We start from the raw sequence: 27,547 nt of genomic DNA on the forward strand, positions 1-27,547 counted from the left end.
GCAACTCACAGCTGGTATCCCACTGAAGTGCAGCAGGTGTGAGCCTGGTCAGTACCTGGATGGGAGACCTCTTGGGAAAAACTAGGGTTGCTGCTGGAAGAGGTGTTAGTGGGACCAGTAGGGGGTGCTCATCTGGCAGTCTGTATGGGTCCTAATGCCCAAGTATAGTGACTACTATAGTTACTGTAAAATGGTACCGTCCTTCGGATGAGATGTAAAATTGAGGTCCCGAATCTCTGTGGTCATTAAAAATCCCAGGGCGTTTCTCAAAAAGAGTAGGGTGTTACCCCAGCGTCCTGGCCAAATTTCCCACTGGACTTTACCAGTCATGACCTCCTAATAGATTGGTAAATGAGGCGTTTTTTAATGTTTTGAAAACTTTCCGTCAAAATACTGATTACGGTGAGTTAAGAAATTCTGCGGCTCCGCTTGCTCGAAACGTCTGCGATCTGTTCTCGACCCGCGAGCTCATAATGCGCGTGCGTTCCTCCCCTATAAATGTTTTTTTATTTTATTTTTTAAATTAGGCCTCCGACAGTTTATTGTGGTGATGCCATCAAGAAGCGCTGACATTTGAAAATATCTTCAGCAGCTGGCGAAGACGGTTGGAAGAAACCGTCTGAAAGGTTTGAAATTGAAAAGGTGAGTTGCGGTTTCTTACTTTATTTATTTTTGAGGTAAAACATACGGCGGAAGTTGCTGCTTTTGTCAATACTCACGTTGAGACGAAGTCGCTGGTCGGTGTGTAGTTTCAAAATATCGTTATTTTTTTATCTTTATTGGTTTTGCTGCTTCGGTCACAGAGTGGGGAGGATATTTTGGGGGCAAAGCAAACCACAGCATCAAACAGCTTTGAAATGAGAAACGTCTGGCTTTGGTTATGAATATTACAAGTAAGTGTTCGGGCCAAATTTCCCCCTGGCCTTTACTAATGATGGCCTCCTGATAATCCCCATCATCACTCTGCTCTCCTCCCCACTGAGAGCTGGTGTGTGGTGAGTGTTCTGGCACACTATGGCTGCCATCGCATCATCCAGGAGGGGCTGCACACTGGTGGTGGTGGAGGGGAGTCCCCATTACCTGTAAAGCACTTTGAGTGGAGTGTCCAGAATAGCGCTATATAAGTGTAAGCAATTATTATTATTACTAGTTACGTGGGTAGCTGCGTCAGCATGCGTAGGCTGCAAAGGAACAAGTAATGGGTTTATTCCATGCTGGAAAAAAGAAGAAAGAAAACACAACATTTCGGCCGTGGAGCCTTCTTCAGGTGTGAGAAGAACATAGTAATTATTAATACAGTGCCATTCTGTAAATGCTGATATAGTACAGTAGCACCAGAGGCACTCTGTGGGTGACAGGTCCTTCTCTTGCTGTGTCCCAAAGCTCTTGAACTCTATCCCTAAGGATGTCAGAGAGTCACCTACCCCGAATGCACTTAAATCCAGACTCCAGACCTTTTGTTTTTTCAGAAAGGCTTTTATTTAATTAGTGTCTGTGTCTGCTCCATTTTCTAACAACCTTCTATCTTCTGCTGCATCTCTAATCTCTTGTTTCTTAGATGCTTGTTTTGTAACTTGCTATCCTTAAAACTGATTTTTAACACCTACTGTAAAGCACTTTGCGAAGCTGCTATTAAAGGTGCCATATATACTGTAGAATAAAGTATTTGTTTTTATTCCTCGCCTGTGCTTTTCCTGCCATGTGCAGAAACAGCTTGCTGTCTGTCCAGATGTGCAACATGTTGTCCTTCTGCAGTGCCAACTTGGATAGCTTTTTATTTGGTAATACCTTAACCTAAATGATGGATAATGGCTCCCATGAAGCCGCCTAGCACCCCAAAAGAAAAATTTCCACTTGTTCAGTTGCGTTGGCTTCCTGTTCCACAGAACTGAGTTTGGAGGTGACCTGTTAATTAATCACGATCACCCCACGCAAGATTCAGATTCACAAACGCGCACAAAAAAAAATAATTACTGCCAAAATGTGGAGACAGGCCTTCTGTAATTAATTATGTGTTTACTGGCTTCCCACAAGTGCACGAAGACAATACTGTGTGTATAAATTGATCTAATTGCATATTTGACATTTTCCATTGCAGTTCCAATATAGCACTGAATAATAATTCCATTCGCAGCTTGTCGTGATGACCTTTGTTATTTCTGCAGGAACAATAGTCTGACACAGTCTCTGCTTTGCTTCTTCTGGGAATTAAGTTTTTTTTTTTGGGGGGGTGGTGTGTGGTTCAGTCTGAACTTCTCTTTGACTTTCAGCTGCTTTATCTCTTCAGCTTCAGTTCAAAGGGAGATGATTTAATAAACTTCTGCTTGGGTGTGCTGAGTTCAGTAAAAAAAAACCATGACATTTTACTGTATCGCAAAGCCTGTTATTCCTATCTGATGCTGTTTAAGCCCATCCTGGTCTCACAGCTAACAGCCCCAGCCCTGTCCTTTTCCAGTGGGTTTTCTTCCCAATGTTTTCATTTCAAATGGTCAGCATTAACTTGTAGGCTTTTAGGAGGTGAGAGGAAACAAGATCTGGGGAACATGCAAACTCCCCACATGTGTCCACATACAGCCAAAACCAGATTCAAACTCGGGTCCCTGGAGTTGTGAGTTGGCTGTACTAACTCCTATCCCAACAATCTGTCTGTTCCCATTTCTAAAAAAAACCCAAAAGATTGGCTTTTATTCCTTGCAATTGTAATGGAAAGCATTTTATTGACTACCATGTACTATTATTCTCTGGAGACATTGAGTTATCTCCACGCTAAGTGAAACCAAGCTGAGTGACCACATGCACTTAGTGAATTCAGAAAATAAGGCAGAGTTTGTCTTAAGCAGCCCAACCTTTTGGCAGTAGTCTGCATGACATACTGTAAACTGGATTGTTTTAATTGCTTTATATTAATTTACCAGCATATTAGTATCCCTTCCTCTGACACTGCCCAATGAATAAAGGCTCTCTTTGTTACCCCTAGTTTGAATCCTCTTAAGAACCAGTGGAGCTAGCAGAATATGCAGAGCAGTTCAATTCCACAAACTCTCACCACTTTAATTGAAGGAAGTCCTGTTAGCAGAATGTCTAGAATAACCGAGACAGGGCTGCAGATATTTCACCACCTTGTGGAATACACTCCACACCCTGTTCCAGCTATTCCTGCTGCTTGTCCAACAAAGTGTTGTGTTTCGATTGGTTAATATGTTGAGCTGTGAGCGAATCAGCCTGTTCGTTGACAGCATATGGTGTAACCACACCTGTGGAGCTTAGTGGTATCCAGGAAGCTGTCTGTTCAAAGTGTTTGGATGTAACCTCTGAAGTTCAAGGTGTATGGCAGTCAGCTTAAATATAGGAATTTGAACACCTATGATGTTCCTCTGGTGTTGCTAAATTGTCCAATTAAGCATCTGGCCTCACATCAGGGCCAATTTTCCAAGAAGCCAATTAACCTGTCAGTATGATTTTGGGGTGGCAGGAGGAACTGGAGCACCTGGAGGAAACCCTGTGTTCGTGTGGGAGAACATACAAACTCAACGCAGATGGCACCCCAGGTCCAGAATTGAACCCAGGACCCCAGTGCGGTGTGGCAGCAATGTAATCCACGGGTTTGTAAATTACACATTATAAATGTGTAATAAAGGAGCTATCCATGTGTATCCACGTGGTTATACACTAATAAAGCATTTTGAGATGGGAGTGCTTTTCTAGTTAACACACTGCTGCACATTATCAGGGGTCAACACAAACAGGTTAATCACCTTCTTAATATAATCTGATTTGTAATGTAGAAGTTAAATCCCTGGTCCCTAATTTGAAGTGTGGGAACAGAGGTGAATTTTAAATGCCATCTGCACACAATAGAAATGTAGAGAGATAAACACCAGAAATAAACAGGAATAGAAAGAGAAACAAACAAACAGGTTGCAGTTGTCAGTGCCGTGAGATAAAGGTCTTAAACGCAATGCTAATAAATTACTGGAATAATCCAGCAGCTCGGAGCGGACCTGTCAGAGAGGCTCTTTTCCCCATCTGTCACTCGCCCCCCCCCCGCCCCCTCCGGCTCATTAAGATTCCCTTCGCCGAAAGGTGACTTCTGAAGTGCGCTGTGTGACAGCCGCCCCCTGGTTCAGCCTGAAGGGAGCACAGACACACTGACAGGTACCAGGGACCTCTCTCTTCCCTGGGGGGGGGGTTAGCGGGTGCTGGTGGTGGTGGTGGAGGGGGGGGTGGTCAGACTCCAGCAGGATTATCGAGTCAAAGACACCCCCCCCCCCCCCCCATCCGAAGAACCTACAGAAAATGGATATACTGTACCCAGGAGACATGGTCGCAGGTGCCATGTGGCTCATTCTCCTCCCTGCCCTCTTTCCCTCCATCTCTCGTTCTGTATCATTCCCTGTGCATTCTCTCTTTCCTCTCTTCCTTTCCCCGCTGTTCCTTCCCTCTTTCCCAGCCTGCAGCCCTTCATCTGCCGAATCAAAAGGCCGAAATGTGTGGCGCTGAGAACGGCGTCTCGGGAGCTCGTGCTCTTCGGCACGAGGGCAGAACAAGCTCTGATTCTGGTATCTGTGTTGTAGAAACGAAAGCAGCGTAGTGACATAATTCAACACCCAGCTCCAATTCTTCATCTAAAAAAAAAAAACTGACTGTTTGAATCTGCCTGAAAATGGAAATTTCTGGCTTTTTGTTCGGTTCTGTCCCCTCTCTCTTTTTTGGTGTTCCTTCTATTGGGGGGGGGGGACTTTGAAGTCCTTATCTGAGGCTAAATGGCCGCTTTGTTGCAGACCATACTACTTTCCAAAAGATGAGTTGCACATAGAAAGCTAGAAAAAATGTGGAATGTGAAGGAGGCAGCTGGGATTTGTTCATTTATATGCTGAAAAGGGCACCACGTCTGAAAATCGGCAAGTGCCGAAGATGAACAGCTCCCTAACTGCTTTTCAGCAGGTCAGGGCTGTTCATTCCTACAAGTTATGCCGGCGTGACTTAAAAGGACAAGATATTTCTTTTCTAATTCAAAATAAAATTGATTGTTCAGATATTTGCCCCACAGATATCGAAGTGTGGTGTTTTTTATCTTTATTATTTCTTTATTGTTTGCTTTTAAAGTGTTTGAATTTATCTTTGCATTTAAAGCTAACTCTACACTGCCTTTCTGATGCTTCATTGCTTGCATTTCTGAAGAGCAACTTGTTCCACTGCCTAATGCACAAGTAACACTAGCTTCTCAACTTCCGTGCTATTTTCTGTGTAAATTTACAAAACTGTGTAAATTTACAACAGATTATACAGTTTAAAGAAATTGTTAATTTCATTACATTGCTGCCTTGTAGTTCATTAAACATAATACTTTGTACTGAGATTCCCCATCCTGGACCTTGATACCCACCAAACTGCCTGGTTTTATTCCAGCTAAGTTCTGGATTCAACAATAGAACCCTTACTTGACTTTACGAGGATTAATTGGGACTGTTTGGGTGTTTTCCACTCTTAAAAAGAGTGTTGGATTTTCAAAAAAATCTTATACGTATAAGTCAAGCAGCCTTGCAGTTTAATGAAGTTACTAAGCTGAGTGGGAATGAAAGGCAGCAGGCGTGTGGGCCTCCAGGACCAGTGTTGGGACAACCAGGAACGTCTGGGCTGCGCTTTAAGTAAGTGCCTTTGTGATTGAGCCATTTGGAAGCGGCGGAGTCACTTTTGTTTTAGCTGACCGTAAGATGAAAGCAGGCAGCACGGTGTCAGAGTGGTTGGCATTGCTACCTTGGAGCACTGGAGCCCTGTATTCGTTGCTGGGTGGAGTTTGAATGTTCTTCAGATCCTCTGTGTTCAGTTCTGGAGCTGGGGTGCTATCTGCGTGGAGTTTGAATCTCCTCCCCATCTTCACGTGGGTTGTGTCTGACTGCCCTGAGGTGGACTGGTGTCTGGGCCAGGGTGAATCCTGCCTTCCAAGCATTGGTTGCTGGGATGGGCTCTGTCTCCCCCACAACCCTGAACTGGATGCAGCAGTTAGGAAATTGATGGATGTGGAGGTTCAGAGCATGACAATTATTTAGGCTACGAGTACGCAACCTGGCTCTTCCCCAGCAATTCCCAGTCTTTGCAAGTCTTCCAACTGTAGTTTTAGTTATAGGTGATCTTGAGCTCCTGGGTCAATTAAGTAGTAACAGATCAACTGAGTAATTAGGGAATGGGAAAGTTCAAAGTCATACAATTATGTGGTGTTTAAAAAAATGGGTGAGCCAGATTGCCTATCCCTGTTTTAGATTTTCAAACAGATTACCGCGGACCCGACTTCCAAAACATGGAAGAAGACTGGGGCAGAATCATTCACAAATCACCCTCTTTATAGTTATTTTTCTGACATTCAGATGGAAGCTTTTGTGATTAAGGGCAGCACTGATAGGTATGATACTGATAGGTAAGCGTGACACAGTGCTTCCAAACGGAGTCTAGAGAACTAGGCCTGAAACTATGAAAGAACTCCACCCTCATTGTCTCACTGGTTGCCTCAAATCCCATCAGGTTTCCAATTAATGACTCTCACAATGGGACTTGGTAATGCATTAACACCCTTGTGATTAGTGTGATCTAACCAGAGTTCTTCAGCAAGGGCTCTGATTTCTCATTAACGTGGAGCTGTAAAATAAGAATCCAGAGAGGGTAGTAGCGGAGTGGAGGCAACCTTTTGCAGTACATTGCTGTTAAAAAAAAGACCAGGTAATTAGGGAAATCACACATTTTCTCCATTTCGCAACATCTTGGTGCCCTTTATTTCTGAATAAGTGCTTCCAATCAGATGTGTTGACCCTGCGTGTCCCACCCACGCTGTCCAGATTGATCGGCTGATCAAGGACACCGTGTGCCCCCTGTCACACTACCCCCGCACCCCTCCCCGAGTCTCTCTGCACCACAAGAAGCACCACTAGCCTGGGACTCTGGAAGGGTGTCACACCGGACTGTTGTCCAATTAACTTAAACAAAGGAAAAAGAAGCTGACAGTGGCTGGGGTGGGAGGAGGGACACTTTTCATCTTAAATTCACACCAAATGTCACCAGAGGACGTCTGACGGCAAAGCAATTAAAATGTAAAGCAAGTGGAGCAAAACTGTTAATTGTAGTTCTGTGGGGGGGGGGGGAGGTTTGCAGACAAAGCTTTTGTATTATTACTTTCAGAGGAACTGTTAATTGTCTGCAGCAAGCTGGGACGTTTTGTAGGTGGGTAAAATAAATATTGTTTAAAAAATAGAAAAACCAAACTGCAAAAAAAGTATGTTAGTGTATTGCATGCTCAGTGCTAGGAAAATGATGTGCATTGTTTTGCAAAGATCTGAGCAGCATCATGCCATCATATTGACAGGCCCTGGAGTCCTGTAGGCCTTCCAACCAATCAGAGTAGAGCATCTTGAATTCTTTGGCATATGATAACTGATGCTATTGCACCTAATGAAGACAGTCTCATGCTGTACTCCCAGCCTCCTCTCCTATCCTACTTTAAATCCTGTCATGCCACCACAAGTGCATTTATGGTTTTGTCCCCATTTGACTTGTTTAATTTTTTCAAAATGTAAGTGCAAACTCCGGATTGGCTGACGGTGATATGGGGGTGACATGTGATGAGCTGTAAGAAAATGAGAGACGAGGACTTTTCAGTCTTGTCTGTTTGTTAACACATAAGACATGAGCACTTGAGCTCGTTTGCCCTTCTCCCTTAATACCAAACGGTGTGCCAGGAGCTGAAGAAGTTCAGAAAAATTAAAGCAAATTAATACAAGAGTCCAGGTAGCAGGGCAATGAAGGGAACTCGCATAACTTTTTTTTTAAAGCATGGTTGCTGATAATGAGCTCCTCAGTGTCTCTCCCTGGCTCGTTTCTGCAATGCTGAGGGGCAGCTCCATGAAAACAACCCAGGGATCTCGTTAGAAAGCATTTTCGTTAAGGATTTCTAACCCAACTCCCCCCTCTCCTCCCTCCCCATTTAGTGTAGGAGACAATCGGAATACCTCCAGGCACCTGGCTTGTGTCCGATAAGTCCTCCGTCTGGGATCCGGGAGACATGTCTGGCAACTGACAGCTCCTAAGGTGCCACTAGCACAGTACCTTTAGAACGAACAAGCTCGGAGTCTAACTAGGACTGCAACAAAATGAACCTGATTTTTTTCTCATATAAAATTTGTTTGAGTGACCCACTCCAGCCTCCAGTTTCCATAATCTACCTCTTGGTACAAGTGGCCCCATCCATAAACAACATGATCCCATTTTTTAAAAAATTCTGGACTTCTCTTGACTTCACAGACCTCCAGAAACAGGTGCCATTCCCGTTCCCGTGCGGTGGTGGACTCCATGTTATCATTCCAGGACAAATAGCTTGGCTGAATCCCTTCCAGTGAAGCACATGCCTCACATACCATTAAAACCAGTATAAAGCATTAGCCTTCTGCACCACTGCATGCATGGCTGTTAGGATAAGGAAATAACCCAGAATTGACTAAAGTCGGGTGCATGATGGTAGAAGAACCTGCTGTTCTGGGGTTAGCCTGCTTTCTGACACGCTTTGCCACAAGGAGCTTGTAAAGCTTTCAGAATTGCTTTGACCCGACTTCAGCGTTCCTGCTCTGAGCTTTGCAAGATTTCCTTCTGCTGTTTCACGGTTTAATGTTTTTAGTGCCGCTCACCCTTTGCTTGTTTTTCTCCGGACCTCATGCCATACTTCACTTCACCCCCGCTAGGCTACGCTTTGCATTGCGTTTCCCCGTCGTCTGTTTTGTTTTAGTTTTTCAGGGCCCGACACGACGAAGTTTCTGCCTGGATTATTGGGCTCCCGGTTCATGGCTCTCTCTGCTCTTTGCCCTGTCGCCCCCGCAGTGGGGGAGCTCCTCCTGGTCCTGTTCACTTCCTCCTCCGGCTCACAAGGTGTGGAGCAGCCGCCCAGGCAGCATACGGAGCCTAGCAGAGCTAGGTGGCAGCAGGTTCCAGCCCAGCGTGCCCGGGAGAGGAAAGAAAGAGAGATGGCGCCAGGCCTCGTCCGCATTATTAAGGATCTGAGATGACTAAAGGGGAGACAGCCGGAGCTGTGCCGGGGCCTCGGTGTGCAGATTAGCAAAGGGAACACGGATACAACCCCAGGGGCCATTTCAATTCTCTTCCATTTCCAGCTCATTGACCACGAGCCATTCTCGTGCAGTTTTCATCTACTTTCCTTCGCCATCCTGAGCTTAACTGCAGCTCATCATAATTGCGTTTATGCCACCTGTATGGTTTTAATGCTTTTTGATATCTCCTTTTATTTCTTTTCTCTTGTTTTTTTTTCCGCAGCTTGTTGTGCAGCCAGACAACGCATTCGTAGCAGACATTTAATATTAATTTGCAGAAGGCCTGCGTTTAACACAGTTGCTGTAAATCATGTTGAATTAATGATGCGTTCCTCTGAAATGTTTACCCCACATGAAAAGTCGTGCATAGTATAACTGTTCTGCCCACCATTGCTTTTAAAAGGGTAGCTTTTTTCCATTATTAATTTTTTCACTTTATAACCAGCAGCGTGATTCTCTGTTGAGCTTTCTCCTTAGATGTGCATGTTGAAATTGCAGAAAAACTGTATTGGGGACCGGCAAATTTCTGAAGCTTTCCGGAAAAGGTTTGCTCCCTGTTAATGCCAAGTTTAGATTCCCAAATCCAACCACAGCTCTTATTGTCTTCATCTTCAGAGTAATGGGTATTCCTTCCTTAAGTCTGATGGTATGATTCTTAAAGCAGTAATTAACACTAATCTAGGGTTTACCTGATGCTAATAATGCAAGAGCAATAATGCTAATCTTGGGGTCAATGAACCATTCCAATCCAATACAAATTGGATTCCAGCTCCAGACTTCAGTGATAGATAAGTAAGCTAGGCAGCTGTGCAATACGATGAAGTAATGAGTCCCTTGGCAACAAATGGAGAGTATTTGTGAATGGGTAATGATGGCCTTTTTTTCTGCAACAGATCAGTGTGAGGGCTCTCCTTGGCTTGGATTTATTCCACTGCAAAGCCCTTGCGCTGCTGTTGGATAGATAAAGCAATGTGTAGAATGCAAAAAATGTACGATAAGTTCAAGACAAGGGCTGGGAAATCATATCACCAAAAATAATTAAGGTGCATTCATTGCGTGGTCATTTACAAGAAAGGCACGATGTCAGCAGGTTGCATTGGATCCCTTGCTTAATATTTAATGACCTTATCTGTTTGACATCTCTTAGGGGCAGGTAGTGGAACAGGCTCTGGAATGTTTGCCCCCTTACCAGGAATAAACACCTTCTGGTAATGGGTGAATGATAATGATGACGGGTAAAGTTTGGGAAGAGTGACAGTGTGAAGTGGTGAGTATGAGCTTCTGATCCTGAGAGTCTGGGGATCAAAGCCCAGATGCAACTCTGCTCCTCTGCACCTGGGAAAGGTACTGTATCCTAATTGATCCAGCAATCACAACTGTCAGCTGGTACTGAGACACAGGTAAACAGAAGTGGCTTGAATTAAAGCTTCATCAAAAAAATTTTTGCTCTTGTTACTCTTTGCTTATGCCCTTTTGATTCTGACAGGAGGAGTTAAGGTGGCAAGCTGAAAGAGATGCAAGGTTTTTGAAACTAACCTTTTTAAAACTAGAGGGCTTGAGCTGGTGAGCAAATGGGATCTGTTCCACAGAGGAAAAGATCCCTGATTTTTTTGTTCTTTGTGTGAAGCAAAGAGTTAACTATATGGAAATGAGAAGAGAAAGTGTACATCTGACAAAAGGATGGATGCCTGGAAAGAGGGTAGGAAAGCTTTTTTTATATAGTGTTTTCAGCACAGGCTTGAAAATAAAACCTATTTCTTGTCCTGTTCCAGGGCAGAAGGCTTGGGGAGGATTGCCATTTAGAAGCCAGCAGGATGACAGAGGGTGAGAATCAGAGCCGCAGTGACAAATTTGCGCTCACAGTAATAAAAAAGCATATTGTAGCCGCGCAGCCTCCTGTAGATTCAGCTCTATCGGGGGGGAGATAAGAGGCAGTATCAGAGAAGTTATCTTTGCCATGCACAGTCAGGAGGACAGGTGCACCGTTAAACATATTTACACCTCCCGGCAGAGGCCAAGCCCCATGAATTATTTAGCTCTTATCTCTCACAGTGCAGTGGCAGCCACCTCCGTGTTCTACCCCTAACGAATCCTGACTGCAGGAGCTGTTCCTGGCCCAGGAAAATATTTATTTGTGTGATGCTTTTATCCAGAGTGCCTTACAAATTTACCCATCTGGGCATTTTTGAGCAATCTGGGTCAAGTGCCTTGCTTAAGTAAAACAGCAGTGCCCCTTCCTCGATTGGAACCTGTAACCATCCGATTATAAGTGCAAAGTCAAGACGGCTACTCCAGTCTGCTGTTGTGACTGCTGCCAGTCTGGAAAACAAGACAAGAGTGAGGACTTACACTGAGAAATACAATAACAGGTGGCAAAGAATGGAACGTTTGTCTTTAGGATGGCAGTAAGAGCTTTTGAAATGGCAACGATAATAAGAGAATGTAACCATCCGGTCAGGCAATGGGAGTCTGGGTTGCCATCCGTGTTCTGCCCAGCACCCATTAGCACCTGGCTTCACAATCGGTGAAATCAAGCAAAGCTTTCGGTTGAAATGAAAACCAAACGGGCAGGGTTACCCTTGAGAAAATAGAAGGGTCCATAGGATAGCAGGATTTGCTTATCTTTTTCACTGTGCAAGGCGGGCTAGGAGAGTTACTTTCTTAATTGCAGCACAAGCAAAAGATGCTACAGATGGAGCCTAAGCAGAGAAATATGCAAACCCACCCCAGTGCAGCCAACAAGCAAGGCCCACTGCGGGAAGGGGAGGGTGCGGCAGATAGTACAGGCTGAGAAGAATGCAAACCCAGGAAGTTGCCGGCAGTCATAAATCTTGTATTCCCTCGGTCCCTTGCTGCGCCCAGGATGTATTGGCTTCAGCAGCACCTCGTTTCGATTTTGCTCTGCAGCCCAGTGGTACCTGAGGACCCTGGTGTTGTATCGAAGTAATTTGGCTTAATGATCTGGCGATCAGGGACTATCCTGTCAACCATGTAATTGATCCAATCGGCTGTGCACCCCTCCAATCTGCTCGAACACAGACATACACACACACGTTTGCATTCCTGTGGGGACTCCAGGTTGTCTCTCATTCTGTTTTTACTATTCCAAACTTTCACACGGGGTGAAAGCAACATTTTTTCATACAGTACATTTAAATTTAAAAGAAAATCCTGTTTTGTATACACAACGGCATTGATGGCGATATGTGCGCACACATACAGATTTTGCCTCACCCTCCATGCTCCTGGCTGTCCTTTTTATGCATCTTCACACCCCCTATCAACACACACACTTTTTGCTTCTTTCTGTCTGTGCTGCAACCTTAAAGATCGGAATTTTTCAATGTCAACATCAGCCTATTGTCTGCTCAAAAGACAGGGTCTGCTGATCACAGCAAGGCGAGGAATCAAAACAAGGTTTTTTTTTCCTAGGATTGCCGTGCAAAGCATTTTAAGAGGTGCCTTCTTCATTAAAACAAGGGTAGCTTCGGAGATGGTGGGGGATGGGGAGGTGTGGAGGCCAGGGCAGTCTAACCCTTGTTTCCCACATGCTCAGTGGATTCCAGATTTTATCAAAGACTTTGGCATCTCCATACTCTACCCTGATTTTTTTTCATTTGGACCCATTAAACAAGACCCAGATTTATATTGGAATATATATATAAACACATATATGTACACTTTTACATATGTTCATGTGCATGTGTATACTGTGTATACAATATATTCTCAGAGTGCATACTAACATATGGCTTTGCTGAAGGAAGGAGCCAGTGCTCCTTGATGAAAGTGCTGCTGCCAATGGAAGCAGTTGCATCCTTGGATACTCAAGGAACTATCCAGGTAGAATGATATTCCAGCTCTCCGTTTTCTAAATTAAGACAATTGCCGGTAATGCCAAGCAGAGTTGTACAGTAGAATGTCCCATCTTAATTTTATTTTCTTTTTAATTCTTTGATTTCTTGAGGAAGAAATTTCAACACTATTGAGAAGACTTCTTCACATTACAGGTCTAAAACAATTGATACACGGGTCAGTGGAAGGATGAAGGATGCCCAAACACAGGATTGTAGAACTATTGTTTGCAGAAGCAGTGAATGAGTTTAATGTTTCCATTTTCTGTATCATGACTGGATCCTGGTGCATGCTTGTTTGGAAGCACTTTCAGACGGTGATCTGATAAAATCAGCTTCTTCACAGCATCCCTAGTCAAACATATAATGAACCCTTTGGAGCAGGTTGTCTTCAGGGAGATTAATTGCTTTCTCCTTCCCCCTGTTGCATTAGGAACAAGGCACATTTATAATTACTACATGTCCCTCTTTCACACACCTATTGTTGAAAGTTTCATTTGTTCCTTAACCTTTAGCTAATGATGCATTGCTAAAGCCCATTGGCTTTGCACAGTTAATCTGTTATATAAAGGGAATGAGTGATGGGGCTCTAGGTTGGCTGAGCTCACTGACAATGAGGTAGCCGTTCACTCCTGGGACTGGTGCGAACAGGACGTTCATCTACATTAGCGTTCACAGTGGCAGTTGTAAGTGGAGCTTTGACATTCTGAAAACCCGTTGTTCTCTACCGCATAACGGGAAGCTAAACAAAACAAGGTCTGCTGTAGCAGACCAGAGTAGAAACAAACAACTGCTTGTAGTGTTCCCTCCTACCCTTCTGAAATCTTTTGTGACCCAAACACATCTTAGTGAAGCATCTGACACATTGGAGAGGCTGTGGGAACTTGTGTAAAGTCTGACCAATTCTATTCTAATACTAATCATTAACATGGCGTTACAAATATGACATTTTGTCTAGGCTCTGAGATGTGAAGGTGGAGGAGGTGTTGGCCCTTGTTATTATTGGACCAAGATTATAACACTTTGGCCAAGGGCTTGCGGTTCTAGCCCCTATCCCACAGAAGGAGCTAAGGGGGGGGGTCTTCTAGGACTGCTGAAGTTACCTGCTATTTTTAATCAGTAATGACCTTAACACCTGTACAATGCTCTGTACCCCAATGCCAGGCCTAGCTGAATGCAAACACTAAACCTCTAGGGTTTGCTGCCCACTGTATAGGTTGGACAGTTTGGCCTGAGCTGGCAGAGAGCAATTTGTATGCCAAGTGCCAAGCTAGGGGCTGCTGTTCATCTTTAAATATTTGCAGTGCTGTGCAAACACCCAAAAAAAATCTCCACCTCGCCGAAGCATTTCGACTGCAGCTAAAACAATTACTCGTCTGTCTGCAGGGCTGGAAGAAGCATTTTGAGAATTTTTCCTCTAAACCTTGTGTTGTTTGCTTTCAAAGTTTTTTTTTTAAAGACCTTTCTCAGCAAGTGTAAACAAGGCAAAGGAGAGAATCCGTCTTGCGGGACTGAAGGATCTGGGTTAGCTCCCTGCTTAGTGTGATGATTAATTGCAGAGTGCAGTGAGGCCCGGCGCCGGCGGGGCCTGCTCCTCTTTCCAGATGTTCTCCTGGTCAGCCAGAGCAGCCGGGAGGCTGGCTGACCTGAGCTGCCTGCCCTGGTATCTGCCTCCTGATGACAAGGCACTGTGCCCATGGGTGCCCTTGTCAAAGCAGCAGATGCTCAGAGTGCTCCTGAACAAGGGGAGGTGAGAAGGACCGGTTCTGCACCATTCTTTGTACAGTCTCAAACCTGCAGCTTTACAACAAAGAAGACTTCCAGTTTTAGCACTGCTGCAGCTAGTATACAGTGACTTCTTCGAGGTGAATACCTTATTGGTAATACTGCAATGCTAAACCGCATATATGATACCACAGTGCTTGCCCCTTGCATGTGTGCATAGCTCACAGTGGATACAGTAGTTCAGCAGTACTTCTGTAAATGTACTGCAACTAATGTCGCAATCTTATCCAACCAAGACACTGTGTAATCCTCTTGAGAACAGGAAAAGGGCAGTGGTGCAAGGATGACTGCTATATATAATCCTATTCCAGTTTCTTCACAGTTGGTACAACACAAGTATGGCTCTAAGTTAGTGGCAAATGCAACCCTGTGAATCTAAGCATCAAGGTAGAATTTCAGATTGATGGGCGAGAACAAATTCTAAAATGCATGGGCAAAGGATGATCCAGAACACTACCTGAAGCATTGTTCTTTTCCTCTTTAATTTTACAACAATGAGATGTGACTCTAAGCTATGAGATGGGTTTTTTTCTCGGAAGCGTTCAATACTAATGATGAAAGATCCTGCAAAACAAAATCTAAAAAAAGGAAAATGTCCTTCGTGAGACACAATCGGGATTGAGCCTTCAGCCTGATTTAATCACTGTCGGCTGCCCCAGTCCCCCCCCCCCCCCTCCCCACACACACACACCTTCTTGGAAATTCAGGCAACTAGGACAATAACTTGATAAAAGAGAAGGATCATGCCAGTACAGTGGAGTGAGTCAATCATGGCAGCAGCCTCCCACGATCCCCTAAGTGCAAACACTGTGGCGGTGGTGTTGGCCACATTAGAAGAATGAATAGCCTCTAATTGGATCAGACAAGGAGAGCCCCCCACCCTAGAAGCTGCCCTTGGTCTGACCTCTCTTGGCCTCCCCCTGTCTCCTTGCTAATTACCATTCCTGGCAGCTCTGAGACGCGGCTCACTTGCACTGACCCCAGATGCCACCCCAGGAGGATGGCTGAGACGCAGGGCCCCGATGTTGATATTTAAAGCACGCTCACACACGCTTGCTGAAGGTACTGTACTTACGCCACCGCTGTCCTCGGCGGGCCCCTGGTTCATCCCTTCCAGGTGCTTCATTCTGCACAGCCTTGTTACTTGCTATGCACCCCCTTGCCTTTGTTCTTTATTCTCCGTGCCTTTTCCGCTTTCAGCATACTGATGACGTGCTGCCGTTAAAAAAAAAAAGTCAAGTGATAGTCGTCACTTTCTTCTGGTTCCATTTAGTGCATCTGCATCCAGGTGTCAGGACAGAAGGAAAAAAGAAACTTAATCCAACAGGAGATACGACGCCTAAAACTAGGTTTCAGCTAGTCTGGATTTTTAAAAAACGAGAAATACAATGCTCAAGAGCAACTTCAAAACATTTTTTGCGCTTGCTGGCGAATCATATCAAAAGATCCAGATGAATTACAGCGCAGGGGAGATAGACCTTGTGGTGTGTGGGCTGGAATGCCCTACATGTCAGATCAAACCTAACAAAAAATTAGGGGACATTTTTGTTTCATCTCCTCTCAGGATTTTTTTTAATTAAAATGCTTTATTGTTTGCATAGGCTTTGTCACAGTATGTTTTTTTCATTAAAGAGAGACCGTTAGGTATTGATCTCTCCTTAGATACTAGCGGGGCTGCAAATCTTGCTGTATATTTTGAGATCTGGATGTCTCATAATTAAGGGCAGTCAGTGCAGAGACACTTCTGCTTGATTGTCAGTGTGTATGTACGCACTCTTTTGCCAGTTCTAATTACTGTTCTGCTAATTTAGAGAGTATTAGTATTAAATACTTTAAAAGTGATTATTTTTAATCAATTTTGTGAATAAAAATAGGACAGGATTAAATACAGTTATTGGAAGTAGTCAGGGGGTGGGGGTTGTCCATGTTTCCCAGCTGGTTAATTTGACTGCTGATTGGCTGAAATTAATTGAGAGACTGTGAGATGCGGGGGGTGATTTGGCAAGGTAGGATGATGGCGGAGCCCCAAGTTAGGGACAGAGATGGGGGCACTTTGTTGTATCACACCAGTAATTAAGGGAAGACAGTTTCTTGATACTTCTTAATTGCTAGTGTGATTTCTGATCCTGACTTTGTATGCTAATTGGTTTCCCTCCATGCACAGTTTAAAAATAAAATCAAGACAGCATTTGTGATACACAGAGATAACTAGATGCAAAAAGATGAAATCATTCTTAATAGCTTTGGTGTTCATTTTAAGAAAAGGCTTTTCATTTTGTGATTTATTTTGCCCATTGTCTCTGTCCGTCTTGTCTGTTTCCTGAACAGCTCATTAAAATCTGTTCCAGATTAAAATTTGTTTTTCGATTTGAAGAGTTTAAGTATTTAGCTGAAATACACAAAGCTTGTCATAATAACAGTTGCTGGATCAAGTAAGAAGCCATGATTCTGTACATTGGGTCCCTGAGTTCAGTTCTGGACCTGGGGTACTATCTGTATGGAGTTTGTATGTTCTCTTTGTGTTCACATGGGTTTCCGCCGGGTGCTTTGAGTTCCTCCCACAGTCTAAAAACATACTGATAAGTAACTGGATTCTGAGGAAATTGTTCTTAGGAGCAAGTGTGTGTGTCGGTGTGTCTGCCATGAGACGGACTGGTGTCCCTTCCAGAGTGTACCCTGCCTTGTGCCTGTTGCTTGCCAGGATAGGCTCCAACTCCCCCGCGACCCTGAATTGGAAGGTTAGAAGATGGATGGATTCTGGGAAGTGTTCTCAAACACGGCTCAGTTTATGTAGTGAGTACCTCAATTACAGCACGTGTTATGCATTCCTGATCAACATACTGTATTATCTCAGGTGGGTAGCTGCGTCAGCATGCGTAGGCTGCAAAGGAACAAGTAATAGGTTTATTCCATGCTGAAAAAAAGAAGAAAGAGAACACAACGTTTCGGCCGTGGAGCCTTCTTCAGGTGTGGAGAATATAATACATACTGTATTATCTACTAATAACTGTCCAATTATACAGTAGGTCAATATTTAAAGGGGACACTTTTTCATAACACAAAGGACAAACTTTGCTATAGCTTTCAAACTGATTACTCCCATTTTGCACAATGCAACCAGAAGACCAGGTGACAGTAGTGCAGATTGCATGCACGTGTAATTAAAAATGAAAGAATCTCTTTTCACAAAGAAAGCATCTTTGTGTCGATAAATTGTTCCTAACCTGTCTTTACCAAGCAGTCAACTTTGGTACCTTGATTCCATGCCATTGTGGGACTTTGAACCTTCCAAGTTACATACTTCATTGATCTTTAACCCAGATGCCGCGGATCACTAATGAATATTAGTTGGAACAAATACTTGCAATCGCTTGGAATCCATGTGCCAAAGTCTACTACCCTTGATCTATGCTGTGCAACATGTATGGAACCCTAGAAGTAGCTTGGTGATGCCCTTGGATTCTTGAGATACTACGGTCATGTCACTAGCCGACTGTGACTGAGATCCTGCCCCAGTGGGAAGGGCTTGGATTACTCCATGGGAGCCCTTTCAGCTATTGACGAAATGGCATCTACTGTGATTTCCTGGGGGTCTCTGGAGACTCCACAGGATACCAACTTTTCCTAAGGGCCTATGCGTGTCGAGACACGAATGGCACTTGCTGTTGGGTATTTCAGAGGGAAAATATTGGCATGGCCTAGGACACCCATGTGGGCAAAAGAGCCATTGACAGTGACTGGAACCTTAGAAAACTGGTTATTGCACAAATGAATGGCAGTTTTCAGATTCAAAACAAGCAGGAGGGGATTAAGACTTTGGAGTGCTATGAGAATGATATGAATATTTTTAACAGTGGAATCCGAAAGGACTGCATTATCTTTTTTCTTTTCCTTTGACAGCCCCCCTCTCCCTCCTAATTTCCTTCAGAACTCCTCCTGTAGATATGTATCACAGTGTCTTGAGTTTCAGCTCATACAGGCTTTAATCTGAGTCCCTGTGGCTGGGGCTCCCTGGCGGTGCATCTCAAGTGATTGCTTCAGATGTATGAGCTGCTGTGGTGTAAATGGGCTGTTTATGACCAATTCATTATCTGAGTCATTGCCAGCTCGCTCTACCGGCCAGTCTGCTCATGGTGAGGTAAGTGCAGCTGTCACCTGGTGAGCCAGGGACTAGGAGCACACAATCTTCTGTATCATTCTAGTTATTCTCGATCAAGTTTTTATCACAATAGCTTTTATCATAAAGTTCGAATTTCCATCTACCGAGAAAAGATATTTTTCAGTGTTGAACAGCCACCTGAACTACTAAATTTTTCAGTGTTGATGCCTTAACTGATTTTGTTTAGCCTTCTTTTACCTCATACAACAGCAATTTCAATTCAGACCCTCCCCGAATTGTTTTCTGCCACTGGTAGTGATCAGAAGCATCTAAGCTGGTTTTTCGTGACTTGATTTCCTGCTTTCCCAATGAGTGGAGTCATCTTTCCAAGAGGAAGTTTCATCTTCAGCTCCCTCACCCCTATTTTCCGATCCAGAAGGGGATTTTTGCCAGAGATCTAAATTCACTAGGCATTTGACTTAGGAGATAAAGACTTGGACCACAAAATCATGGATATGGGGGAAGTATGCATATTGCGAGAGCTGGGAAAACATCCTCATGTTCTTTTGTCTTCATGTGGTAATTGTTATTAATGCATGGAGAATCCGAGAATCAAGCGGCATCAGAGGGAGTAAGGAGAGAGAGCCTTCCTGGGTGGTGACTAGAACATGGGAAATCAGAGCTGATTTATTGGGCTGCTTTCATTATACAGTATAACAAAAGGTCAGATGGCGCTGGATGTGCCTTCACAGTAATAGAACATACAAAAGCCCATAAGCCTTTTTAGATACAATTAACCTTTAGCTTCTTCATTATGGGTGGAAGAGGCAGGGAGGCTGCGTGGAGGACAAAGTGTGTCTGTGTCAACACTGCCGCCCTCCCAATTTTAATACAAAGTGTGGGAGAGTGAGTGCGTAGGGGCTCTGCTGCTTATTAACTCCGCTCTGTCTCTCTGCTGGTCTCTCAAGTGCTTCGCGCCAATCCCTTGTGCTCAAGGCCTCTTATTGCATTTGTCAAGCAACATCTTGTCATCATACCGATGCCACTGTGCACATGTTACACAAACCCTCCACCTACCTTCCTTATTGTCGAAAGCACAATTTATCTGTATAGCCTTTGAGATTAAAATATAAAGAACAGTGTATTCTCTAGCACCCAGGGGATCTGGAGAATGAGGAAGCGCAATCATTGCTCAGAAATGGAATCTTCCACTTTATTGGCAATGGCCAACTTCAGATCTTCACTTTGGATTACGGTAGTACACATTTTGAAAACAAACCCCTTGACTCTACACCAAACTACTGAGCAATATGCTTCAGGTCCCTAACCACTCCTTATATCCCCCAAGTACATCCAGGGTACGGGACCAACAGATTCAAAACAAGAACTATTTTGCCAGGATAGAATCCCTTTTCTTGCCTTACATCCCTGATTTGCCCATGTGTGTCTGTGTAAGCTCTCATTCTTCAAATGCCTTCTGTTGTGCTTGTTCTCTGTACTTTGAACGAATGGCATATTTGTTAAGAAAACTATTCCGCTTTGTGCTGGTCATCCTTTATAGCTGGTGTCCATCTTGGAAACCAGGGTTGGTTGAGAAAGGGACCTCCCGATTCCGCTACAACTTCAAACGAGGAGGATAAGAATGTTCTAAAGGATGTCGGCGGCAATCCCAGTTTCTGCACACTTGAAAAAAGAGCATTGATTGAATTCTGTCCTGTGTGTCAGTCGGGGGCGGGGTAATTTTCTGCGTGGTGCATCAGAGGGTTGTCTTCGATCACCTGTGTAAAGAGGCCCTGCACTTGGCAGGAGAACAATGAGGTGGACAGGGGATCCTCTTGTATCACAGCCATCTGTAATTACTGGGTAGCCAGGCTGGAGACGTAGTTTTTCATGAAGCTTGCAGAGGAAACAGCCTTCTGTGTTGGAATAACAGTTCCTTCTATTCAGCTAATTTGCAGCTAACTGCTGATAAAACCCAATTTAGACTGCCGCTATAATGAAGCACATCTGGTCCTCCCCACACACTCATCTCCAGACTACAGCGCCTGCAAAATAACCTCCAGATTGTCTGGGGCTCAGCAAGCAGTGGGGTGCGGAGAACTGCCAGCAAAAGGTAAAAAAGGAATCTGAAGGGAGACGGATCGAGGGAGGAAGGAGGGGGGTGGGAGAGTGGGGGGTCAGGTGATACCTCAATTAGCTGTTTCTTTCTCCTCCTTTTTTCTGATTGAAGAGCATACTCCTTAACCAGCACATCTGCCGTTGCATCGTGCATTTAGCAAGTATACCTTCCCCAATGGCTTCTCGCCCCAAATGCTAACACCCCCTTCTGCAGGAAATGTTTCGACAGTACATACACTATCACAACTGCTATTCCAGAAAAAATGTGCATTCATAGGTGTAAATTATAAATGCTACTTTAGTTTTTACAAATCAACTGTGAGCCCGTGTTTTTTCAGTTTCTCACAAGTCAGTGTTTTTTTTTTCCCTCTGCTTGCCAGGAAGTGCAGTGTGGCTTGGATTCACAGCGCTGGAATTATGAAGCCGAATATTTTTTTGTCCCTTCCTGACTGTGTAGCGGAGCGAGTTCGGACACGGTGACCTCATCGCCGTCCCTGCGCGTAGCAGGGACCTCAGCCCCCTGAGCTGGGGGAGGTCTCCTTTAGCGCATGCGGCTGGTTCCCTGTTGCGTTACGCCGGAGACCCGGGTTCACGCCCCAGTTGTCGAGGACGGAACTGGCGGGATGGAGTAGCGGTGGGCAGGAGCCCGCGCAGAACCCCAATGGTCACAACTGCAGTCCGGCAGTCTAGGGTAACTGAAAACGAATTTGAAGTACGGAAAACTGGATCCTTAGATTGTCAGAAAGGGGCAGATGCAGCATGTCATGGTACAGAAAGGAATTTGCTGGACCCTCGTGAGTGCGAGAACACAATTTTTAAAAGGTGGCCAGAATGTGTGAAGTGTGGTCATTCGCAACAGAGCTGCAGTGAACATCTCCTCACACCGTAATCACACTCATTCTCTGCTATTTATATTGTACCCAAGCGCCATCTTGCTTGGGTACAACAATTCTTCACTAATCCTAGTCTGTAAAAACTGGCCTTTTCCTGTAGTATTCAGTTTAGTTCCAATTCTATGCTACCAAGCCACATGGACATTCTGAAGTGATCGTTCCCTTTCCCCACCTGTTTAGGCATCTAACCTCTTATCCTACACGGGATCAAATCAATGGTTAATGACGGTGGTTCCCAGCTTTCTCCATTACAACCCCTTTAACTTGCTACAGACTTTCTCAACCCAGTAACAAAAGCACATTGAGATATGACTATACGGAACCACCCAAGGAAGACGTTGCTTCCTGGGCTAATTTTCCAATATTATCCCACTCTTGTAGTGCTCCTGTGTGTGAGCCTGATATTGATAAATAATGTAATGATTAGCAAAGCATGTGCACTTACCAATGGTACCTGTGCCTATCAGTGCGCACTTGTGTATCTTTTACAAATGTAGTACATTCTCTGTAGCACAAGGCACTCTGAGCCTCTGGCCCCTTGTTACAACAAAACCTTCAGGTTCTTTAATAAAACCTAGCTTTCAATGACTTAAATGAGCTAATTGCTACATTAAGAAAATCACAATGACTGTGATATTTAGACACCAGTTCAGGGGAGGAAGGAAATGTATGAGTATAACCAGTACACTATGAGCAATCAGCATTAAAGAGATGGAATTGTGTGGGTCTGCGCATCACAGAGCAATATCCCTTTGAAGCCCTGTAATGTGCAAGAAAGTAAGTTGTATCTGACATTTGTACTGAAGCGCCAGCACAGAGAAATTTAACTATTGATATTTAAATCTGCAGAGGGTTTGGAGGACACAAAGGCAACAGCTGAAGGCATTATACTTCCAAATAAAGATGTCACAGAGCCTCTCAGATCATTTCACATGCAGAGACAAAAGCCACTGGAGGGAGATGGAGTCTGCGTGCGGAGGTGAACTCAATTTCTGAATTTAATTGTTTTTCTTTTCGAATGGAATATTCACATGACCAGCTTCTTTTTTAACCTCTCACTTGCCCCTCACCAGCGCTGCACGCGGAACAGGTACAAGCTGGGAGAAAATCAAGGATGAGCGTTAAATAATTCGGCGGGGTATCATCACAGACGCTGCCAGCTTGACTCTTCAATGACCTGACAGGGCACAAGAAAACGAATCAGCACAAATTTCACACCTGTTCAGCAGAAATGCCTGAGCTGACATGAAGGAAGAGAGCAATATTGTTCCAAAGTTATTATTAATATTCAGGGATGATGAGTTTGGTTTTCCTTCTCTGCATCCATTCATTTTCTAACTGCATCATCCAATTCAGGGTCACAGGGGAGCCAGAGCCTATCCTGGCAAGCAGTTTACTGCAAGGGTGCAGATCTGGTAGCAAGAGGGAAATGAGAGAGATCTGTGAAAGGAAGTCCTGGGTGCAAGACTGTGTAGGTGAGTATAAGTGTGCGAGATTAATGTCTCCTCCTCCCCCCAAACATCTGTTCTAAACACCATAACTTGAGGTTCTTTTCATTTAAGGATTAGGAGGCTATATGATTCTCTAGTGAGTATTTGAGTAGAGAGCGTTTCACTAGTAAGCAAATAGGCTGGTCTCTTGTGTTGTGAGTGAGTTTTCTCGGTTGGCTCATTTTCGGATTAGTGGCGTTTTCTTAGATGTCGAACAGAGCTGTTGTGGAAGACAGGCGCTGCCCCCGTGGACTTGTGATTGACAGTAAACACTTGATTAGCAGAAAAGGAGAAGGGAGGGAGAGACCGAGAGAGAAAGTAAGTAGAACCTCAGCCACTTCACAGATTTCAGCACTCAAGCTGAGAGCGCTTGTGGATCTCGTTGCTTGACACGTTCAGGGAGAGACACTTCGGCAAGTCTGGATGTGAAATGGGTGTCGTTGTTTGATGCGATTGATAAAAGTAAGCACGCCTGTAAGGTGATTCATTTTTCCCAAGCCCAGGAGAGTCATCAGCAGTGCATCTCCTGTTTTCAGGCCCAATCTGAAGCCCATTTCTGCAATACTCTGCCCCAAAGCCTGTGTGACATTGAGACGTTCCTTCCTCCCTTAGATTCCCTGCATTTCATCTCAGAGTTTGGAAACACAGTCTGTTCAAGGAAAATTATTCACAAGGCCCGGCAGTGATAAAAAGAGAAACCAGGATGCTTGTTCATATCAGGCCTGCAGCACTGAAGTTGGATTTTGTATGTGCAATGTCTAAAGCCGATCATATTGAAGTCTCGTCATGCGCTAGAGCTTCAATCAAGGATATCGTAATAAGACACGCATGATGATGTAACCTAGAAAAGTCATCTCACCCTATTTTTCAAAATTTGTTAACTACATGCAGTCATAAGGATACAGTGGCCACATGCTCACTCGGTGCCAGCCATCCAAATACAGGAAGAAATAATGCTGCCCCTTCAAAGGAACATAAAGGATGAGAGGTAGCAAGATGGAGGATCAAGACTGGGGATCAGGATCCCTGTCCCCTTTCCAATTAGCCAAGACAGGGCAGACGGATAAGTGCTGTGCCAGGATCCGGGCTGGGCGAGAGCTGGGGTGACCTTGTCACTGGGTTCTGATTACATCATTCATGTTGCCTGGCAGCCTGGGCTATGCTGGCAGGATAATGGATGGGTCCTTTCAGGATCATGACCTTTCCTTCTCCCTTCCTCTCTCGCTCTCTGTCTTCAGCGGTCTCACTTATCTTCCCCCTCCCCTGCTCTCGTTCTCTCTTGCCCACCATCTGTCTCTCTTGTCTCCTTTTGTCTTTTTGCCGTCACTCTGTTCTTGCATCCTTGTCTGTACTCTTTTCTCTCTCTGCTGCCACAGTGCTCAAGCTGCCTTCCCTTCTCTTCCCTCTCACTCTCCCCCCCCTGCCTGGGCAACCCCCCCCCCCTGCCCCCCTCTGTCTCTGTCTCTGTCTCTGTCTCTGTCTCTGTCTCTGTCTCTGTCTCTGTCTCTGCCTCTATCATGTTTCTGTTTGCTCCCCAAGATACCACTACACACCACAGCCATTGCTTTCCAATTAATAGCCATGAATTGTTCTATTTCTTGACTACAAATACCGTGCAAATTTAGTAATGAACAATTCAGATAGCACAGGTTTGAAGAGGATGCACTATTCTCTCAGCTTTTCCCACTGTAAGCTGCTTTGTTCAGAGCAGTGAAATATCTTCCTGTAAAAGTGTGTCACGTGTGCTTGAAGCTGGCGGAATGTGTCTGCAATGGCCCTTTGCAGTCCTTGGGTTCCACACGGCTAAAATACGCATTTTCATTAAAAACAAATGTTTAGTGCAACTAATGTTGCAGCCTTTGCAGTTATGCTGTGCAGTGGTTGATGAACTGAGCACACTCTTACACCACTGTAGTGCTAGAAATGGCATATTTTGCATCAACACAACTTGGCCTGCCTAGATTTTGATAGACTGGACTGAATTGTAGTGACCTAGGCTTCACTAGATACTATTGCACTGAGCTGGACTGTAGTGAACTATGCTGGGCTAGATAATACTGGACCAAGTTGGACTTTAAAAAGGACTGGAGTGGACCGTTTTTGTTCTGTACAGGACTGAGCTGTAGGGTACTGTAAAGCACTGCACTGGACAGCACTGGAGCGCTAGTACTATAGCGAACTGGACTAGGTTGATCTGGACTGGATGAATCCACCTCCTTCGAATGACCCTTGAAGATGCAGGCTTGCGATTACTTTTCCACGAGGACGGCCCTGTACTGAAGACAGCATGGCTACCAAGTCCATTAGGCTTCCTCTGCGTGAGGCCTGGGGGGGACAGCATGACGCCTCCTGAGCTGTGAGAGACAGAGCCCTTCACTCATTTATCGTGTCTGAAGCTCCATCATTAACCGGTCACTGCTCAATCAGACCAGCGAGCGAGCACGAGACGGAAAGCGGACGTCAGGCGATTGCATTGCCTTGCCTTTGGTTGTGCGTTTCATTTCCCTGCTTAACGAAATCACCCACCTTAAATGGGTCTTGTCAATTAAGCTCCTCTGATTTTTTCATAAAGACACTCTTCATCACCTCCTGTTGTTTGATGAAATCCTTTGCTTTCCTTTCTCCCCCTGGTACCAATTTACCAAATGCACAGTCGAGGTCACAGACACTCCGGCCGGTGAGCTCTCTGCAGATTTAGCACTAAGTCGATATATTACAGAAGCCAAGGCATGGGCTATTTGTCAATTACCTGCATTCCTGCATTTTGTAATGAACACAATTCCGTCCGCGAGCTCAACCGATCGTAAAGGAAAAGGGGAGATCGTCTTTGTGTCATTACCTTTTGGAGTACCTCCAGCTTCTGAGTGGAATTGTGATTTCAACTGGGGGGTGAGTGCATGGAGGGCTGGGGGGGGGGCGCAGCTGGTCAGAGTCTGTAGATAGGGCTGCCAGCTGTACAGCTGTGTGTAGCTGCCTGGAAACTGAAACAAATAACTTTAGAAAAGAACATGAAAAGAACACGTTAAAAGACTACAAATGAGAGAAGTCTCTTCCGCCATTATTCTTTCATGTGCTGCTTGCACTACCGGACCCGGCCACAATATTAGGCCTTGCCCAATAGCCCAGTGGGTTTCTGGGATGAGAGTGTCGGCCTGTGGGATTCCATTGGCTCCAGTCCAGTCATGCACTGCCCTGCTGCTCCGAGCATCTGTGCATTGGACTGAGGAGTTCCTGATATTTCGGCCACAGAGTGTAGCTTACTGCAACCAAGAATCCTACCCAGCTCTTCCTGGCAAGATCTGAAGGACTCAACAGCAACATGACTGTTCCAGATTCCCACACCGCTCAGTGAAAGAAGAGCTTTAGGTCCTAATTTTCTGAATCGAGCACAAACACTTTGCCAGTTTGACACTGTTACCTAATTTCCAAGACACAGCATGAAATTTGTCTTACTTTTTTTTTGCAGTTTCATCATTCTCCTCTTTATTTGCGGCAGTTACCTCTACAAAGAATTTGCTATTTCCTGTCAGAAAATGAGCACATCACCTGCATCTCCTCCGTGTGTCCGCACTGTAAACACAGTACACAGAGGCACAGCAGAGTTAGACAATCAATCTAGAGTTTTTTAACCCTGCCACCCCACTCCTCTGCCCTGTGTTATTAATATTGTTCTCCTGCAGCACTATTGCAGGCATTTTCATTTTTCTCTTATTACAGATGGAAAGATGCTGATCTGCACGGAAAAAAAATAAAAATTGAAGCAGTACATTAATTAAGTGCAGCAATTTGCTTTCCTCTCCCTTGTTGCCGGGACAGCTCTGAAGATTGATTAACCTGGTGGTGGGATATGAGAACCTTCTACATCTATATCGGTTTCTAATTGTGATGGAAAATCTATTTGGTGGCTGATATATTTTAAAATGTCAGGATTTCTGTTGTAATCTTATGCGCTTGGGTTGGGATTTTCTTTTGCAGGCTGTCTGATGAAGGTCTGTACTGTGAGTTATTATTAAACGGCATATTAACAGCAAATCAAGCTAAATTCTGACCCTTTTGTTCTGCTGATATTTTCATTGTTCAGGATTACAGGACTTCTGTGGCTCAAGAGAATGTGCTACACTGACAGGCTGAAGGAACTGCGTCTTTTTAGTTTGAAGAGAGTGTCCCACACTGACACGCTTGAGGAACTGCGTCTCTTAAATTTGAAGGCAGTGTGCTACAC

General features: G+C 44.6%; 2 long non-coding RNA genes across 7 annotated transcripts in view; one reads left to right on the forward strand and one right to left on the reverse strand.

Moving 5' to 3' along the window:
• Positions 1–15,939, reverse strand: part of LOC148678486 (uncharacterized) — a 30,669-nt gene extending 14,730 nt beyond the window's left edge. The window contains exon 1 of the long non-coding RNA XR_015939186.1: positions 15,801–15,939. This is a non-coding gene — a long non-coding RNA (uncharacterized LOC148678486). The remainder of the gene's footprint in view (positions 1–15,800) is intronic.
• On the forward strand, positions 539–27,357 carry LOC148678487 (uncharacterized). 6 transcript variants are annotated; one of them, XR_015939182.1, is made up of 4 exons: positions 539–642; positions 21,400–21,633; positions 22,685–22,814; positions 23,192–27,357. It is a non-coding gene; the product is annotated as an uncharacterized LOC148678487 (long non-coding RNA). The 6 variants fall into 6 exon arrangements; XR_015939183.1 differs by lacking the exon at positions 539–642 and having other exon boundaries at positions 17,715–21,633; positions 23,192–23,310; positions 23,544–27,357; XR_015939185.1 differs by lacking the exon at positions 539–642 and having other exon boundaries at positions 17,715–21,633; positions 23,192–23,310; positions 23,938–27,357.
• The last annotated feature ends 190 nt before the right edge of the window (positions 27,358–27,547 follow it).

The sequence above is a fragment of the Lepisosteus platostomus genome, chromosome 1 (assembly GCF_059453375.1).
Source record: "Lepisosteus platostomus isolate fLepPlt1 chromosome 1, fLepPlt1.hap1, whole genome shotgun sequence".
Lineage (NCBI taxonomy): Eukaryota > Metazoa > Chordata > Actinopteri > Semionotiformes > Lepisosteidae > Lepisosteus > Lepisosteus platostomus.